The 9257-nt window shown below is 39.0% G+C and overlaps 1 protein-coding gene across 1 annotated transcript in view; it reads right to left on the bottom strand.

Moving 5' to 3' along the window:
• Nucleotides 1-9257, bottom strand: part of LOC119413602 (versican core protein-like) — a 273726-nt gene that overhangs the window by 151385 nt on the left and 113084 nt on the right. The gene's annotated exons all lie outside the window — the stretch shown is intronic.

Here is a 9257-nt window from a genome sequence, read left to right as displayed (position 1 = left end):
TTTCATTCAACCAGCCTTGGTTGGAGAAAACGTCTCAACATCAAAAGTATGTTTAATTATCAAGCATTTCCTTCACAAAGTATGTAAGACAAAACAAATCATGTGCTGTTAAAGTGACTGTTCTGATTGGATGACACACTGCTGTAATCTTTTTGAGCTGTATCGCACCTGATTTCTTAATCATATTGTGTGTAATTTATTAATTATTTTAAAGTTTTTAGGTCAGATAGGAGGAGATCCCTGACTGGGTATGCCCCATGGACTACCAGTTAATGATCACTAATGTACAGTACAGAGCCCTTAAAAAATGGAAAAAACATGGGAATGTCTTAAATGTTAGCAATTTTTTTCTCTTTATGAAAATCTTAATGGGCTGCAGAGGTTTCTTAGTCACCTAATCCTCACCAGGTGGAGTCTCAGTGTAGTAGCACCACTCACCTGGCATTAAAAGCTTAGCCATTTGTAAAACCCTTTGATCGGACACAACCTTTCCTTTTGGGGAAGCTTCTTGCACTATGATTCAGTGTATTTTTAAGTTTAATTCCGCTCAAAAGAGATACTCTCCAAGGTGATTTTCAGAGACACACATATAAATTTAAAGAGAGAACATACGGCTAACTTTATTTGCATATTAAACATCTGCAGCTGCAAATGAAAACACTTACAGGCATTTACCCTGTCCAGCTGCAATGAATGAAAAGATCCATCCAACAGCTAATACTAAGACAAAAATTGTGGTTTATACTTTATATTTCATTTAAAATAATTCAATAGTATGCACATATCTGGGCTGTGAGGAAAAAAACTGTCAAACAGAAAGAGAGTGGCAAGCTGGCCAACCAGTGCTGCAACAAAATACACACATAATCATTCATTAGACTTAGAGATTAAAGTTCATCCTTCTTGACCATGTAAAAATCAATTACAAAAAATGCTAGTACACTCCAGTATCATTGTTTGACACTGGAATATACACTGCCTGCCCCCCCAAAAAAAGTTGCCACCTGGATTTAACTAAGCAAATAGGTACGAGCCTCCTATTGGATAATTACTGCATGTACGATTATATTTCAGCTGGCAACAAGTTATTTAACCCCAACTGGTGCAATGAGTTGCTTCTCATTTCTTAAACAACCATGTCAAAGACACATCGCGTGGTCGTGGAAAAGATGTCAGTCTGTTTGAGAAGGATCAAATCATTGGCATTAAGCAGAGAAAACATCTAAGGAGATTGCAGAAACTACTAAAATTGGGTTAAGAACTGTTCAACACATTAAAAACTGGAAGGATAGTGGGGACCCATCATCTTTGAGGAAGAAATGTGGCCGGAAAAAAATCCTGAATGATCATGATCGGTGATCACTTAAACGTTTGGTGAAATCAAATGGAAGAAAAACAACAGTAGCACTCAGGGCTACGTTTAATAGTGAAAGTAAGTGCATTTCCACATGCACAATGTGAAAGGAACTCAAGGGTTTGGGACTGAACAGCTGTGTAGCCTTAAGAAAACCACTAACCAGTGAGGCTAACTGGAAAAAATGCTTCACTTTGCTAGGGAGCATAAAGATTGGACTCTGAAGCAATGGAAGAAGGTCATGTGGTCTGAGGAGTCCAGACTGACCCTGTTCCAGAGTGATGGGCACATCAGGGTAAGAAGAGAGGCAGGTGAAGTGATGCACCCATCATGCCTAGTGCCTAGTCATCAATGCAAGATCTTGGTGAAAAATTAATGCAACACTGGAAGGAAACAGATCTTGTGACATTGCAGAAGCTCATCGAAACAATGCCACAGAGAATGCATGTCATAATCAAAGCTAAAGGTGGTCCAACGAAATATTAGTATGTGACCTTTTTTTTTTTTTGGTGGCAACATTTTTTTTTTTTTGGGCAGGCAGTGTATGTGTAGTGTAGGCACCAGAAATAGTTTTTCTTTCTTCTCTCTCAATCTGTGACCAGAAGTCACTGTGAAGTTATCACTATTCCAGGGAAATTTAAATGTAAGAAAAAACACTAGAATACTTACCTGTTCATGTTTACCTCTGTTCAACCTCACTATTCTGGGTGGACTTATTGTTTATTTTTTTGCTTGTTAGTGAGCTCGTCTTTTCATTAAACAGAGACGCGTGGATTGTCTTGTGGCACAGGATTTACGAGCTAGCTGGGAGGATGGCAGTGTCAACCGGCGTCTAATTGGCCGACCCCCAGAGATTTTCCTTGAGCAGATTCAGCGCAGGGTGGCCACCCGTCTTCTCCCTCTCCCTGTTTTCTCCCCTGCTTGAGTTCATTCCTTCAACCCTCCCACAATCAATTCTCCTTCTTCAGTACAGGCGGCTCTTCCCTTCTCTCTGCTGCAGTTCCTTGCGGCACAGTGCAACACTGCAAGATCATGGATTAACACCTCTCTATGAATTTGTGCTGTGGATCCACTGAAAGTGAGCAACAGTGAGAGGAAGTAGGAGGCATGAAGCATCAGTCAGTTTGACTGTTTTAGCATTTTGCAGTTTTTAATAGACAGGAAACATGGGGTGTAGTGAAAGTAGATGTGAAAGAAAAATCAACCTCCAGCACTTCTATTTAAAAAATCTTTGATCTAATCAGTTGTCCATATACTGCTCCTCTGTTAAATGAATTAGTATCATAGAAGGAGGACAGACTTTATGGCATTTCAGGCAGAAGGAGAACCTGCGTGTTGGCAGGAGCTTTACAAGGTCAACCACAATCACATATGAGCACACATGTATTGAGATTTGGTACACACACATGCACACATACACACATCAGCCAGCCCTTAGTCAGCATAGTGTGGGCTGTTCTGAGAGAACTGGATGTTGCCACCTCGTGTTCATACAGAGGAGCTTCAAGTCATGGCAAAAACTGGCACCACCTCATTTGTGGTTGTCTTTCTCCCCTCCAGTACTCCACTTTAATTCTCTGCGTTCAATTTCAAAGTTTTAATGCATATTCTTTATTACTATTCCTGATACTCCATTTTCTCATATAAAAAAAAAATTCTAAGATGCCTTTATCAAGCACAAAAACAATTGAGCTTCTATAATAAATGAGTTAGAGGAAAGTAGTACAATACTTTGACTTTTCTGTCATTGATTCCTTTGATATTCAGTGTCATTGTTACACTATGTTGCCTGATGGTGTTTATTTATTCACTGTATAATTTAACCCTAAACCTGAAAACTAGCACATTTTGTAGCCAATGGGGCCAATTTGCTGCCACTACATATTTAAAGTGATTTCCTTTTGGTTTTAAGATTAGAGTACAGGTTAAGGTTTAGTTTAGAGTGGTTGGGGTTCAGGGCTACCATTGAATTATATTCAACGTATGGATCAGGTTACCACAGTTTAGCACTGTGTCCTCTTTTATCTTTGGTTTTACCAACCTAGTTTGTTCAGATGGTTGGACACCAAGAAACTATCAGATGTGGAGAGATGGTCCTTTAGATTACCGGTAATACATTTTTTTTGTTATTGACAAATAGCCAAATAGTGTCTGCATTACACTTAAAAACTTCATGTCATCTCTTTTTTTTTTTTTTTGCTCCCATCACTTTTTTCGTCATTTTTTCTCTTTGCTTTTGTAGCGACTTGTTTTTTTCATCCTTTCTTCTGCTGCTTCCATGCATGTTGTTAGTGATGGAGAATGCATGGAGCAGCTTGAGGCGGTGCAGGACAGTTACTCTGGTCGTAATGAAAGAAATGTTTGTCAAAGCATAGAACGCTGTGACTTTGGCCTTGCTGCCCCTGGGTGCAGAACTTTAGTTGTCTACCCACAGTGGAAGAGCACTTTTGCTCTGAGAACAATTATAAGTGTGTGTGCTTAATGTGGCTTCTTCTTTCTGTGGCTGTTTTACAGCCTCTGGCTTGTTCTGAATGACTAAAACACTTTGTTGATCAGTGCTTATGCCCCAAAGAAACATGTGACACCTGTAAAGCAAACTTATTCCTGCACCACCTGAAGTTGTTGTCAGATATGCATTTCAGCTAGTATAGTTTGATAAATCTGTCATGATATAAAAGTCTTGTAACATCATGGCTAGAACTATTACACACTAATAATTATATATTTAGTTACTTCAGCAATGCAATATATATTGTAAAAGATTTAACCACACATGTATTTTTGTTTCCTGGATCTGCTGTTTTGTCCTTGGCCAGGAAGCTGAAGATAATCATGGTCTTGCTGTTTTGCCATCATCAATTTTCTTGCCCCACTTCCGCTGCCATCACTCCATTCTAGTTGTTTTTTCTTGCTTTCTGCTGATTCTGTGAAACTGAATCCACTTTAATGCTCGCTTTTTCTCTTTTACCTTATCCCTGCTTTCTGTGATGTCTCCTCCTCACGCTCTTCTTATTTAACTCCTTCAATCTGTATTTTAACTTTATTTAGGATTCATTTGAACTGTAGAGGTTGGTTTGCACGTCATTTGGCTTTCTCGTAACATTTTGAGGTAATTTCATGCAGCACTGACGTGTTTTTTCATTTCAGTTAGCTACAGATTTCATTGTTACTCACTTCTGTACTCCCACATTTTGTATCTAATTTATTTTTGGCATGTTTTTACACTCTCGTAGCATCGTTGAACTTCAGCCCCGTTGTTGTGTAATGTGCTCAGAACGTGTCGATACAGAGCAGGGGTGTATGGTTACACCGCAGCCAGAAAGTGTTGGCTGTTCATGATTTTTAACACAATAGAAGTGCTCATTTAGTCATAGTTGTGCTTATTTATTAACACTCTGTTGTCACATTGATTCTCTTTAATGTCTTTTAAAAATTTATGTTATTTTACTATAAAATGTCGAAACTCGTTTGCTGGTCCACCAGTTTTGCCGAAAACTATACTTTTTTTTCTTTTTAATCCCCAAAAGTTTAATTTGCATCTGTGGACTTTTTTGGCTTCCATACACTCAGAAAAAGATCAGAAGTTGAAATAAATAATTCATTTCTTGAATAAATGTACATTTTCTGCCCCAATTCATGCCAGAGTGAAACGGAGTGAGTTATTCTGAGAAAATTATGGAGTTTGGTCAACCTTTGGAAATAACACCAAAGTTCATGCTCATTAATCCAGGTATAAATCCAACTATGTTCAGTCAGGTCTGGTTTATTTTGTGGCTGAGACATTTCATCATTCATCCGAAGGACTTCTTCAGTCTGAGGAGCCACCAAAACAAACTGAATCCCACAAATGGCTCACTCCCAGAGTGGAAAAAAAAAACATTTTGCTGGTGATAAGATGGCCTCCAGGGCCCACACTTTGCCCCATCAACTCTTTCAAGGCAGACCATGCCAAAGTGGTTCAAAGCACCAAAGTTCACGCTCATTAATCCAGGTATAAATCCAACAATGTTCAGTCAGGTCATCTGGACAGTTTATTTTGTTGCTGAGATGTTTCATGCTACATCCGTAGGACTTCTTCAGTCTTAGGAGCCCACCAAAACAAACAGTGGAAAAAAACAGTTTTGACCCACTTTGGCATGGTCTGCCTTGGAGAATTTGATGGCGCAGAGTGTGGGCCCCAGAGGCCATCTTATCACCAGCAAACTGTTTTTTTTCCACTCTGGGAGTGAGCTGTTTGTGGGATTCATTTTGTTTTGGTGGGCTCCTCTGACTGACGAAGTCCTTCGGATGAAGGATGAAACGTCTCAGCAACAAAAGAAACCGTCCAGATGACCTTTGGAAATAACGTTATGAGCAATCTCATGCGATAAATAAAGATGTCACATGCAGAGTTTGTGTTGTGGTAGTAGCTGAGAGTCATACTCACCACATTTTAGCACAATATGTCTTAAATTCATTAAATTATATCCATTATTATGTTGTCCAAGGTCATTTGGCTGTGGTGGCCATCTTGAGGTAGTCTGACTCTAAAAATTCACGAGTTGTAGATGTACAGTATATCAAATTAATTTCCTTAAAGATTCATTAAAAACAAATTTTAATGAATCTTTAAGGAAATTAATTTGATGGACAAACCAGTGGTTTGTGATTTTGCTAACAAACTGTACTGACTCCAACTAGTTATTGGAACATTTTTAAATAAAATCTTGCGCAATCTGTTAGTGCTCACATGTTTTTCCTAATAAGTGGTGCAGCATGGTAATGCAAACATTTGTCTTCATTAACAGCAACATACTTAGAAAAAGCTGCTTAGTAAGAAACTTATAGTCTCAGGGAAAGTTCACAGAGATGATTCTGAGAGATAAATATTTTGGTATACAGGCAATCAATAATATTTAATATGTCAATTTGATTGCTAGGATTCATGTATTTTAGTCCCAAAAGATGGATTATTAGTTGAGGGAGCTCCATCTGCTGGTCAGAACCAGATCAGATTTATTTATTCTCGGTGATTGGGTGCTGATCTGAGCAGGTTGACAACACAGTGGGGTCCAGTCAGTAAGCCTCTCTCCCCTGTTGGTTCAGGAATCATGTGCAAATCACAGAGCGAAGCGGGTGCATGTGTGTAAGACTTGGAGCTCAGCTTCTCTCATAAAGAATCGATTGTGTCGCCTTGTCTGAGACGCCTGGAGGACTCCATCTGTGTTCGATACTCACACAGTCACACATTGCCCCAGATAGCAGCTGAACGTGCAGCACACACAGTCTGTGTTCTCACCCGTCTCCCCCTCTGATCCAGTGCAGCAATTCAAGACTGTTCTGCAATACTGTTACGCAGAGTCATCAATTATTCATTATGCAATTCAGCATTCGTTCAGTCATCAAGAGTTTGATCGACAAAGATGGCGATGGTGCAGAAGTAAAAAATGTATATGTACCGGTGTATATATATACATTTAATCTTTCAGAAATTTCAGCTTTTTCAGTTTTAAATTCAGAGTAAAAATCAACTGTATAAGAAATGATCTGACCTGTTTGTTCTCTGGCCTGTACGTGTAAGAAATTCAAAACACTGCTTTGTCTTTTTGGCATACATACCTTAGATGACTCTAACAAACAGCCACATCAACACACTATAGTATGCAGAAGTGGTGAGGATTTGATTAAGCAATATTCAATTCCAGTTCAGAAGATATGTGCATGCACGTAAAGAGATCCCCAACAATTTTTTGTTCAAGGGAGGATAATCTAAAAACCAAAGGGAGGGCTTTCTTGAGAAAGCAAACATTATCCAACATGCCCTGGCTGACCTTCTGCAGACCTCATGAATACAGACCCATTGTTGATCTGATTGTGTGGGGACAGCCTTAGAGTGAAAAACTGTGTCAGAGTACGGAGGACATTTGAACAAGTTTGTCTGTACCACTAAGGGAAGTAGAAGAAACAGGTGCATGAAGCTGAAGCAGAGAGACACAAATCAACAAACTTGTCTGAGTGTTTGTGAATGTGTGCAGGTTTTGGTGCAGAGCGTCAAACAGTTTTTCTAGCTGTGTGTGTTTACTGTCAGTGGAGATGCAGATCATTGGAGGCAGGTCTGGCACGGTGTGGTCCACAGCACTGCAGGGTCATGAATGATTTAATGGTAAACGAGGTGAGCTTGTCCTCCAGCTATGAAGATGCACACATTACAATGCAGAGAGGTGATTATTTCCATGATCAAATCAAATGTTGGATCAATATTCTGAATACACCAAGCTTTCTTCTGCTAAGATTTAGGATAATAGCTCTGTAGATGGTATTGCCACTGGGTTTTATGGCAGTTTGTCAGTGTGCAATTGTTATTCTGGCTCTTTTTCTGGGTATACTTCTGTAACTCATGGCATCTGTGATAGCTTTGTGGTCAGTGCTGTGGTCTTGTAATCCTGAGGTTGTGGGTTCGAGCCCAGGTAGCGTGAGAAAAGACATCCAGCATAAAAACATTTGCCAAAACTTTCATGCAAGTTTGCTCACTGCAGCAACTCCTGAAGAAGCTGAAGGAAACTTACTTATGTAACTTTCAAATAAGAAAATTAAAATCAGTTACTGTTACAAAATTACTCTTTATATACAAAGAATATAATATCCCTTAGTGTACATGACAGCAGTGTGATACTGGCATCACATTACTTTGCACTCATTTGGTGCATACTATTAAGTATGCAGCACATTACAGCCATGATCCTGTTGGACTGCAGCCATTAAACTAGTCCATATACACTTGTATCACTTTATTCATATAAAAAGTCTCACATTTTTTGTTACAGTAATTTCACGTATTGCATTTACTCAATAATTATCTGAAAGTTTCTCATTTTTAGACTTTAATCACCCTGTAACCTTATTATGAAACCAGGGGCCATCTTACCCTCCCATATGTGCACATTTAGCAGGCTGATTGTTGAAGGGCACCTTGACTCAGCATAACTGTGACGTTTTCTTCATACCTGATTTATTCTGTTCAGGGTCACAATGGGGGCTGGAACCTCTCACAGCTGTCATCAGGTTAGAGGCGGGTGCACTTTGGACAGATCACAAGTCCATCTCATAGCCAAGACAGACAGACAGACAGACAAACCACCATACGTGCATATTCACTTACATCTCTGTCACTTAGTAAAGTTATGAATCATGAAATGTTTTTAGGGCCTAATTGTAACTGGATTTGTGCAAGAGACATTTTAAAGATTTTTCAATTTTTTTTTAGTATATTTAAGTAATGGTGCAACTGTGTGGGATTGTGCCAAAGTGACGCTTAATGCAATCTGCTTGTTTCCTTAGATAAGTTTTTGCTATTTGGCTATTTGTAATATGCAGATTCATAACTATAATTGGGTTGAATTGGATGTTTGTAATGAAATAGCATTTATAATTTGGATGTGTAACTTCTTTGTACAGTTCCCTGCTTCCTTGAGATTCCCTGAGATTTGTAAATAAACTGAGCTGAGCTGTGCACGGTTCAATCAGATGATATTTTTCTTGGATATTGTATGTGCTCTGTTCCCAGGTTACACCAAACATTTGTGGTAAAAGGTGTACTCAATGAAAAACATGAAAAGGGAACAAAGCAAGGAGGGAATAGCTGTTTACCACTAGAGACAGCTTGTTATTGCTTTTATATTATAAATTGAGGTGCAAAAACATGATGTAAAGTATTTGATAACTCCAAATTGCCACAAACTGTGAATGAGAGTATGAATGATTCTGTCTTGTCTTTATGTGGCCCTGCGATGGAGTTGCAACCAGTCTCTGCCTCTTAAACAATGACCACTGTGATGGACACCTGCTTCCCTCTGACCCTGCCTGGAAAAGTGGGTCAAGAAAATGCATGAAAGTTAAAGTGTCTTAAAGATGTAAGCTTATTAGG

The sequence above is a fragment of the Nematolebias whitei genome, chromosome 8 (assembly GCF_014905685.2).
Source record: "Nematolebias whitei isolate Nwh7 chromosome 8, NemWhi1, whole genome shotgun sequence".
Taxonomy (NCBI): Eukaryota; Metazoa; Chordata; class Actinopteri; order Cyprinodontiformes; family Rivulidae; genus Nematolebias; species Nematolebias whitei.
This window is presented reverse-complemented; position numbering and strand designations above follow the sequence as displayed.